At 39.2% G+C, this 10381-nt stretch overlaps 1 protein-coding gene across 1 annotated transcript in view; it reads left to right on the top strand.

Annotated features, from left to right (window-relative positions):
- The first annotated feature begins 2045 nt into the window (after positions 1-2045).
- LOC140237439 (cysteine sulfinic acid decarboxylase-like) overlaps positions 2046-10381 on the top strand; it is a 49735-nt gene continuing 41399 nt past the window's right edge. Inside the window, exon 1 of the mRNA XM_072317364.1 lies at positions 2046-2141. The gene's annotated coding sequence lies outside the window, so the exon portion shown is untranslated. The remainder of the gene's footprint in view (positions 2142-10381) is intronic.

Raw genomic sequence — 10381 nt, 5'->3', positions numbered from 1 at the left:
CTGTACATTGTTTTCTGTTGTCAGTAATGTTGAAAATAACATTTTCAATCATGTTATCTTGTTTGGGAGTGTTTAAAAACTGCTACAAACTGTCAGCAAACTGAAACTAAAACGAATAAAAAAGACATTACACTGCAATACAAAATCTGCAACGAGCAATAGTGCAAATCCATTTAAATTCGCTCATGAAATTTATGATCAAGTTTGATTTACATGAACTGTTAAGGTTGGCAGTACAACAGAGAGGCAGGAGTCTCACTTCTCTGCATCCATTGAAATTATTTGATCACTCGACAGAGGCAAATCAAAGTGGAGACATATTTGAATATATAGGATTCTATACCTCCTTGGACAGTTGGAGCAGTCTCCTTGAATGTTATCAAGTTGAATAAACTATAAAAAAGGAAGAAGAAGAAATGAAAACAAAAGAACCATAATGCAACTAGATCCTTAGTCTTGCATGCGACGTCTTGCCATAGCCGATGATCTCTATGGAATTATAGAGATAAGTGAGCCACACAAGGAAGGTGTACCTCCCTGGCCATGCCGTGGTTTTTTATTCTCTGGTTGCTCGTCAATAGATGGCGCGATTCTAAGGATCTGCTTTGATCCTTTCACCGCCTGAATACTGAATTTATTCTGGTCTTGGGTAGTCGACTACCCGTCACACATTTTTGGGGGTCCTCAGATCCGTGGAATAGCGCCATCTATAAGTAAGCCGCATGATGCAGAAGCTCTTTCGATTGACTCCCTGGATCCCTTGAAAAGGGGGCTTATCGGCAGACAACAGGGACAGTCGATTACGTAATCTCATGGCACTGAAGTGCACTATAGTATTCGTAACGCCGAATCGTATCATAGATTACGTTCTGTTCTTCCTGGTCTTTTATTCAAAGACCTTTATACTCGTCGGAAGAGCGATGAGTCGCAACAACGCGAGGACGTATCGCGTGACGATCGACTTCTGGAAACTGCAACTAGACTGCCTTTGACAAAGGCTAAGATCTTCATGTCGTGTCGGCCCCGCCCCTTTTATGTGAAAACTTTATTATGCTTATCTGCGTATGAATGTACGCGATCACCACAAGGAATATCGACTTCTTTATTATAAGCATTGATTCAGTAAACTGTTAATCCACTGTACTCTTTCATTCAGTATATCGGTACTTTATACGCAATATTTGACCATGATCATAATATTATGATTATGGTTTGATCTATACAATTTTCAGCAAGCAGTAATCTCCATTAAAGTCCATTACTGTTTAGTTGATGCTGGGTACACGAGACAGTCTCTCTGTAAATTCCTCCTCTGATATCTCGCTCTTTCTCATTCTACGTTATATTAATGTACTAGTATTCATCATGATGCATATGAAATATCAATTAAGAGTACGAATTGTTTTACTGACGCAAAGAAATAAGATGATCTCTAGGCTTTTTCTCCAGATTCATTTGCCAAAAGCAATTATCGTTAAAGGTATAGTAATGGTTGATTTTCGGTGTCACTATACACCAACGCTGGCGTCAGTGTAAATATTAGGTTTGCGCTTTATTACTGTAATCTCCAGATCAATCTTGTTTTTATGATGAGTAAGATTGCCCTGTGACTTGTCATGACTTTTGTAATCATTTTATGAAAAAAAAAAAAACTTAAAAATTGTCATTTCTTTATTGTTACCCCCTACATTGCTCTAATACAATGTAGACAAGCTTTGGTTGATATTTGGACCTACACCAGCAAGAACATCATTGCACATGTCCAAACACCGAATTCGATGTACGTGCTGGACAGCAGACTAGCGGTAATATCCTCCGCGAATGAGATTCCGAATCGTCTGCTATGGCGCGCTGTTGCTATTGGAGCAGCCTATGTCTGGTAATATTCCACTGCTCACTCATTGAACTGCAGATCCTGGCCGAACCTCGCTCGCGCTCGCACCGTTCCCCCACACGTCGCTGTCCCATACTCGATCTTGCAGGGACTAGTAAAAAGGACTGGTAGTCCAAATATTTTCTGTCAGACACAGAGGCCTATTGCCTAGCTCGGCTCGACGAGACGCCCAGGCTGAAGTTTGTCGACAAAGAAGTCACGTTTGCCGCTCCTGTTCTCTTTTTATTTCCAAGTCACGCAGTTCAAAGTAAGTGATCACTAATATTTTTCTCTCACTATTCTCGCCCCCATGCCATGGGTTGTTCCTCGATCCTCACCCTCGTGCTGTTTTTTTTTTCTTCTTCTTCTTCTTCTTCTTCTTCTTCATTGTCGATCATCGTCATCTTTTTCTTCTACACCTCTTCTTCTCGTTTTGGTAAAGTACATGCCACAATGAGGTGTAGGAGTGAATCTTTGCATTTTCTATATCCAGAACGTCTGTTGTACTCCACTGATATGATGAATTAAATTGATCATGTCTCATCATATTAACCGGAGTTATTACAGAAATAACTTTGTGCTCCCGATGCTGTCGACTCTCTCGTGTCAGAGTCCATTATTTATTTTAGTGGAGGTGATACAAACATAGACAGAATATATGGGATGCCACAGCGGCGCCAATGTAATTCTAGAAAATAGAAATGATGGTGCATCATCCATATATATCTAAATTCAATGGCAATGGTGGGACCAGGGAGGTGGGAAGGGTGGGACCCGTGACCAGTAAAGTGCTGTGTATTTTGTTCCCCAGATCCAGACGACGCGAGGACCATCGACACGATCGAGGGAAGGGCAAGGGCAGGTTTGGCGGGGAGCGACATGGGCTTGTTGGGCACGCGCATCTCACAGGAAATCCAATGCAATAAACGGGCTCTCCACACTCCATAGCTCTGTTTGGCTGGCTGGCTGTATGTCGACTGAGCTGTCCGTCTGTCTGTCTGTATCTCTCTCTCTCTCTCTTTCTTTCTCTGTCTGTCTGTCTGTCTGTCTGTCTGTCTCTCTCTCTCTCTCTCTCTCTCTGTATATCTATCCAGCCAGTCAGCCCTTTATACCTATAGTATAACCACGATAACTTATAAACTATCGTTGTCTATCATGTGTCACTGCCTGTTCGTGTGTTTGTCTGCATGTCTGTCTGCCTGCAAGTTATTGCTATTTGCCCACTAGCTTATATAAGACACTTAACTCCTTGCTTTTATTTGCATGATTTCATCTTCACTTTCTGCTGGAAGTCATCATCGGTCATGAATTTGAAGTTATATAATCTCTGTTTTTAGCTGTAATTAGGCGTCTATAATACCCCAATATGCCACCTTTTTGCTTTTTGTGGATTCAAGAATATACCTTGGGGAAAGAAAAAAAAAAACAAAAAACTTAAATGAAGGCTATAAACATTCATGATCATGACTTAACATAACACATAACATGACATAATTAGCCTATATAGCCGAGTAGGTTGACCTGTGCAAACAAAACCCAATAGCCCAAGTTCCGACAGTCGTTGTACCGGGTGCGTATTTGCAGACGACTCCTGGGAATCCGAACTGTGGATTGGTAACTTTCTCATAAATTCTAACATGCAGGAGCGATTGGATAATCATCCAAGACAGAGACCAGTAAAACTCCGCAATGTAGTGCAGTGTAAGTGTAGGGCCTACATGATTAATATTCCATGCACGTGCACAGGGTCCAAAGCAAGTTAAACATTTTTAATACATTAGGACGAGTGTAGGCACCTCGCCGGTTTTTTGTTTCCTGTTTATACACTGTGCTGCATGATATCAGGGAGGTGAGACAAAAGTGACTAGTCTCGTTTTATTGATGGTATCGATTTATTTACCTGAAGCATGCCTGAAGTTAGTCGTCTTATCAGTGACATTCGGTAGGTGGACCATTCCGCAACGCATTTCGTCCAATTTTATCTTCGAAATGACCTCGGACTGGAGTGTTATGTCATTCAGTAATGTTATTAGCTGTGTTTCGGAGAGATAGTGCTGTACAAGGAGCTATGAGTATAGGGAGGTGAGAGTCTCACCTCCCTCACCTCCCTGCTATGCATTGTATTCTATGAGGAGTGTCTGTTTGTGTGTGTATGTTGAAATTATGCCTGAGAATCAAGACTAACTGTTGAGTTGACTTGACATTCCGGACCCTGTTACGTAATCTCAAAGCCGATGGGAGGAAAAATTTTCCCCATGCTCGTGCCACGTGCTTTTTGTAAAGAAAGAAAGAAAAAAAAAATGCATCATGGTTTTCAGAAAAACAAAACAAAACCATAAGTTCAATCTAGATTTATGTAGGCTTGGTTTTTTAGGCGAGTGTGGAAGTATGTAGGCCTAAACTCAACTAGAGAAGTTTTGAAACCTATACCGCTGCAAGGTATATCAAAGACCAATGAAGGTGTTATTTTTGTGCAAACGATATTCATATCCTACTTTATATTAGAAGGAGCTGTCAGGCACCTTGTTTGCGTACTTTTGCGTCCTACATGTACATAATGATCCATCCTGTATGGGAAATGTAGAAAAAAAAACCCAACAACAACAACAAAAACAACAACAACAACAACAACAACAACAACAACAACAACAACAACAACAACAAAACCATAATTATGGCATGCCCCAAGCGTGTCAAATTCACAGCAATTGAAAGACACGCATTACCGTCAGGGTTTTTTTTTTTTTTTAGGTGGAGGTAACCGGGGTCAAAAGTAAAACACAAAACACAGAAAAGGCAGAAAAAAATCCAAACGGAGGAGAAGGAAAGAAAGTTCTGTGCATAGAACCAGGGATAGGGATACTTATCAATGCTGTCATACTCCGTGAGGGCGACTGGACTGTCTGCACGTATACACCCGTGACTCTGGCTGGGGGACAAAAAAAAAAAGACTTCCTATCCGATGGTTGTGTCCTCGCGACTCCTCATACCAGAGAGGTGAGACACAGAATTGATTGGCCCTGCATGTGTTGATCATATTATATTATTTGATCTATATTCCTGCCCTCTATTGCTACTTCGAATAGACCGGTTCTGCAATGTATTCAGATTCAATTTCAAATTTTTCAATTTCAATTTTTATTTCATTTTTCGACAAGAACACAGTAATAGACATCACTAATTTGTGATAGCAGAAAATAAGGTGCATAAAACTATTATTACTATAGTAATGTTTTGTTCACTATAAAAGTTGCCCTTACAAAGCTTGCCGGTGGTTTGCCCGACCATGGACCCTAGTAGGGTCCATGGCCCGACCAAGCAACGACTAAGTGAATTCCTGCCTAAGGAGCTTAAAATGTGAAGGAAATGGCTCGGTAATAGGCTGTAGGCAAAGAAACATCCATAAATTGTAATGAATTACAGAAACGGGTCTATCGGCAATCAATGAGACCATTATAGTTTTGAGTCAAAAGAAAGAGAAAATGACTGGTCACTGATTTGCAAGAAATGAAAAATGTTTAAAATGTCCTCACAGTAACTGTATTTTTTTACATCGCACAGGAGTACCGGATGTACGTTTAGTCCTATAGATTGAAATGAATTTATTTACTGTTTTCTTCAAAAGTACATCCAACCTTTGGTTATGTCGAGACAGTTTAATTGCTTCTCACAGGGTATGTGACAATAAGTCTATAGTTTTATAGTTTACAACCATGTATCTCAGTGTTGCAATGTGTTGCGGCGAATATTCGAGACATATCAGCCTTGATTGCATAAAATGTCACGCCATGTTTCAAGTTTCTAAAGATAAAAAGAATGAAATCAAGCAGAGTGACAGAGACCATATCAAAACTCGTCTAACGAAGAAGATATATTCGTGGCATTATATCAAAAGTCCGCAATGATGATTGCATGAAACGGTGTTAGAGTGGTAACGAGTCTACACGTGCGAAGAATGAAATGCGGTGATACGTCATCGCCTCCCAAAGTTCCCAAAGACCTTAACACAATTCTCTACGCTGTTTTCGTTTTCTTTCTTTTTTGAGGTGAAATTGTAAATAAAATTCGAAAGAATCGTCAATATTTTCACTGAGTTGTATTCCATTGCTCGACATAAGCGGTGTCCCCGTATCCCGGGGCCGCTAATATACCGGGCCCGCTAATATACCGGGCCATCACACTCCAAAGAGACCATCTTTCGGTGGCCCGATTGGGCAGCCAATGACTCTTTTTTGTAATTAGTTTCTTTCATTTCGGGCCATCAACATTTGAAACGCAAAGATCAGAGAGAAAAAAATAGGATCAAGCCCTGCATCAGTCTGTATATAGCAATTATGAATTATAAGAGAAAATGATGTAGGCCTATAGTTCCTATTAGTAATCGACCTAAAGCTGTTTTGGCAATTAATATTTTCCTCCATACGTCAAAAGATACGAGTTGTATATAGATGATGTCAACACATCAGCTAAGTGGAGCATGCATCATCCACACGTGTGAACTTGCGACCAATATCAATGTTCGTTAAAAAGTGTGATACTTTAGAATTTCCAAACTTTATGATTTCAGTCCGAATTTGGAGAGACATCTTCCGTCCTGTTCGCCCAATTTTACGAATATCAGTTAAAAGTTGAATCTGCCGTGGCATTGCGCTTTTATGGAGGACACAACCAGGGAAGGAACTTTCATCTTTTTAGCATGCAAACTGTCATGGTATAATGACTGCATGCATTGTGATGTTTGAGCTGGGCCCTATTGCAAAAAAAAAAAGAGAGATAAAGGCCCTGTTTTATGTAAAATTGTTTTTATCAGCCTGTGTGGTAAGGAAATTTACAATTGATTTTATCTTTTGATAAAACGGGGCCGAAATCAAACATAAGTCAGGCATCAACCAATCACAATTGAGTATCCAGAGACTTATGCTTTTAATATTTTCTGACCCATTCATGTTTGATCTCAACTTTTATGCAGTATACAGCCCAAGTCTCTTTCCCCCCGTATAGATCTCTGATTTGAGGGACAAATTCCCGCTTACAACCTGTTGATGCAGCTGCCAGCTTATTTCGGCACAGCTGGCCAATCTATCAACCACATAAATCTATCAACCACATAAATCTTTGCAGAATCAAGCAGGCTTTGTTCTAAATGTATTATTCCATTCTACAATATTTTAAACGTGAATGCAGTTGACATCAGAGCTGGGTAAAGACAATGTGGCACCTGTGAACGATTTCCATTCAAAGCTTTAGTGGTGTCATCTCTTTCTCATTCTGAGAAACATGACAGGTGGTGACACTTTGCATCATTTTGTTCTCTGGCCCTTTGATAAGATAAAATCATTATTATCAATTAAAGTGAAAATCATCTCCATGCTGAGTAACGCTGGCTCTCAATTAAGTGCGGTATCAAACGATAGAAGAAAAAAAAATCACTGAAGATGTTGATAATGATAAAGTTACCGAGAATGTAGTAAAGCAGATATCAAAGAAAGACATAATTTTATGGGAATGCAAGGCTTCATTATTTTCCGTTAAAGAGTGGTATCGTTCACAGCCACAATCAATGCTGATTAGGTAGAGAAACTTATGTCACGTCTTCCCACTTGGTTGTCCACCAGAATTCTTCAATGTAATACTCCTTTATTGTTTGACATGAATCAGTGACATTTTACTTCTCTCACATCTTCATCGCAATATAAGCCAGAGCTGCGAAGATTAGACGATTAGCAATAACGACTTGTCAAGGGGACGATATTATCATTTCTCAAGAAGGATGTATTTAAGTATTGTTTCATAATTATATAATTATATATATATATATATATATATATATATATATATATATATATATATATATATATATATACATATGCCTATGGGAGTTTTACACCTAAGCCTATTTATTTGGGTTTTTTTTTTTTTTTTTTAATAAGACGAATACAGCGTTGTGAGGGTATGACGTCATCGCCGTTTTTGGTATCCATGCTACTTGCGTGTATAAGGAATATTAGCGATGTTATATAAGCACGGTAATAATAATGATAATAATAATAATAATAATAATAATAATAACAACAACAATAATAATGATACTCACATTTCCGTTTCAAACAAGCAATTAAGGTAAAAACTCAAAATGTGACTTATTTTGGGACCGAATTTAATGAAAACTTCCATCGGTCCATTCGCATGGCTTTTTAATACTCTCAAGTCTCATCAATAACGTCAGCTTGAACACAGCGCCGAGTGACTTCCACTTTAAGATAAAGGATTTAATATTTTTTTGTTTCCTCTCCTCTTCTTTTCTTTTTGTTTTTGTTTTGCCTTCGTCATCTTTTATCAGCATGCTGTGGAAGCTAAGGCTGTCTTCATGACTGCAGTTGCTCATTCAAGGCAGATTGGTTAAGCGCGAGTATGCCTTTACTAGTAGTGCTACTATATACCCATTTTTTTTTTTTTTTTTGCAAATACGAACATTATGTGTCAGATAAATATTATGTGCATTTATGTATAATAATTTATATATTGCTAAATCACCCACTCCTCCCACGTGAATTTGGTGAAATCCGCAAGAATTCTGCTGCAGACGTCTTTTCATGATTGAATTGGCGACTCAGAGTTTCACTGTACTGTAAAAGTGGAAATTTCCGCGCATATAACGCGCTACCAGAAACCAGCGCGAAAATAATAATAATAAAAAAAAACAAACATGCGATTTTCTTGCACATCATAAATCATGTTCCACTAATAAATGTTTTGATTCCGCGGAATTAAAAAATCGCGAAATTCGTCTTACCCAGCCGAGCGCGAAAAAAAAAAAATACTCGCGCTAGCGAAATTAACCATTTTTACATGGTCGGGTAGCCTATATCTTGTATTGGAGAGAGATTACATGCAACTGGTTGAATCTATCTACTAGTATCTGCATTGGATCAGAAGGAAATATATAAGCCCATAATATATGCTCTATTATAATGTATATAGGGCTTGACACTAACTACATTTTCTGGTGGCTCGTGAGCCACTAAAATCTTGAAACCTGCGGAAATTTTGGTGGCCCGAAAGAGGAATGAAGATGGCCCCATATAAAAACAAAAGTAACTTTTTTTTTTTAATTTATGTTTTATTGAAAAATTATACAAAATCACAATATTTACAACAATCAACTTGATTAGAATTACGTAATCACTGAACAACGTTGAGGAATTGTAAAAAAAGAACAAAAAAGGCAGAACATTAAGTTACCATATACAAATCAGAACTTGTTCAAGAGCGATAATCCGAGATGGGGAAGGAGAATATAACAAACAAACAAGTAAACAAAATAATGGGTGACCAATTAGCAGTTTCATCCTCCCTTCCAACTGAAAAAGGTGTGTGCACTGCCGAGACTGGAGCAAGCCAAATCAGGGGGCGAGAAAATCCACCTCACCCAAACATAACTTGAACTTCCACACAAACTACACCTCCCTCCCTCCCTCCCTCCCTCCCTCCCTCCCTCCCCCCCCCCCTCCACACACACACCCCACACATACTCATCCCAACACATATACACTCACACCCCCACACACATACCCTGTACATATAAATATAGATGTAGATCATCCCACCACCCGACCCGGCCCAATCCAGCCACAATGCACTCTGTAAGATGTCATGCAAACCCTACCTCCGATGGTAAAGTTTAAAAACACTCATCAATTCACTGGAGGTCAGGTCACGTCAATGCCAAAGAAGGCTACCATCTCAGAAAACAAAAGTAACTTTAGTTGCCTATTCGGGCCACCAAAAGATAGCCGTTTTCGAAATTTGGTGGCCTGACATCAATTTTTAACTAGTGTCCCCGGGCCACAGGGCCATCCGCTAATGTCGAGCCCTGCATACATGTGCTTTGTGGGATTTCTCCATACTTTTTATCAACAATGATATTTGCAGTAAGGTATTGATAATAGTAACTATGTAGACCTACAGGCCTATAGCTCTTTGGTTTTGTAGCTCCAGTTGGAGCACTTATCTACTGAGCGGTCTCGTGGATCTAACTCTCGAGTGCGTCCACACGACGCTAAGCTACAAGCTAATCATCGATAGTAAAAGTTTTCGACTCTCGAGTGCGTCCACACGACGCTAAACTACAAGCTAATCATCGATAGTAAAGTTTTCGACCTAAACTTTAAGTTTGATGGGACTTTTACTGCATTCGGTTAAAGTTTATATGCTCCAAAGTAAATTTGACTTGAACACAATTCAAACTCAGTTACTCTGTACATTAATACAACTAAACTTGTTATAACTCATTGTCATTGTAGATATTGTGATAATCAAGGACCCCGCATATCAACGAACAATAAGCACGCTATCAAAATGCAATTTGAAGGGACATTGATGGTATACTGGAGGTCCCATGGAATTTGGACCTTGCGTTTGATTCATTTCCCGTGCTGTATACTAGTAGTCCGTTTGGTTTATTGGTATTTCAGAGTTGATAGGGGAGTATCTGTCCAACAACCTGAA

Source organism: Diadema setosum, chromosome 14 (genome assembly GCF_964275005.1).
Source record: "Diadema setosum chromosome 14, eeDiaSeto1, whole genome shotgun sequence".
In the NCBI taxonomy this organism is placed as follows: Eukaryota; Metazoa; Echinodermata; class Echinoidea; order Diadematoida; family Diadematidae; genus Diadema; species Diadema setosum.
This window is presented reverse-complemented; position numbering and strand designations above follow the sequence as displayed.